Genomic DNA, 944 nt, shown 5'->3' with positions numbered 1-944 from the left:
TTGACTGTTTCCGTACGCGCGCGCGATACGGACGTTTCGTGACAGTCGCCAAGAGAGGGCTCACTTTCAATCTTGCGATAAGGTGTATAAGTGGCGCACCCACTTACAACAGGTACACACAATGTCTATCAATTTACTTTTTTTTTTTTACTTTCCGTATTCTGGCATGCCACTATTTTCACTCAAATTTACAAAGAGTATCTCATTCAGGTGAATTAGATACTATTTTATAAAGGAAAAGAAGGTGGCAGGATTGGAAACTTTGGCATAAACTATAATATCCGAAGGGGGCTTGTGCTTCAACTTTTGTGAAGATTTAATAAATTTGCATCGGTATTCATTCCATTTTTGGTTATTGTTAAACAAAATATATATATATTTTGTGAAGATTTTAATCAGTAACTTCAGGCGTTAAAGTTTGTCCTGTTTCAAATTTTGCTTGAAAATTTTAGGTGTGCCTCTTATGAAGGGGTTCTGTGAAATAAGCCAACATTCCAAACGGCTGACCTGCCGAAAATTTTAAAAGAAATCTGAAATGTATTTTGTATGAAAAGATTTAATTTGTGTTCAATAGGCTGAGGCATTTTATTTATTTGTTCACTGAGTTTTTAGTTTTTTATTAATAATTAGCATTTAGCATTGGTTACTCTTATTGGTTCCTGGGAGCTTATTTAGCGTGTTTACCATAAAGTTTTTTTTAAATATAACTTTGTGATCATCGGTTGGCTTTGTTTAATTATTTTTTTATTGAAAAAACGCACACACAAACAAAACGCAAAGAAAATGTATTACTTATGGGTCATTCTATCAAGTTGTGAAACGTTGTGACGTCTGTGTGACGTTTGCATGATTTTTGTCCTCCCCAATTTCTGCTGTATTTAATTCTCTGACTTTCACCCAAAACAAGTTATGCCTGGAACAAATTCTTCACTGTATGTAATTAA

The sequence above is a fragment of the Asterias rubens genome, chromosome 15, assembly GCF_902459465.1.
Source record: "Asterias rubens chromosome 15, eAstRub1.3, whole genome shotgun sequence".
NCBI classification, from domain to species: domain Eukaryota; kingdom Metazoa; phylum Echinodermata; class Asteroidea; order Forcipulatida; family Asteriidae; genus Asterias; species Asterias rubens.
This window is presented reverse-complemented; position numbering follows the sequence as displayed.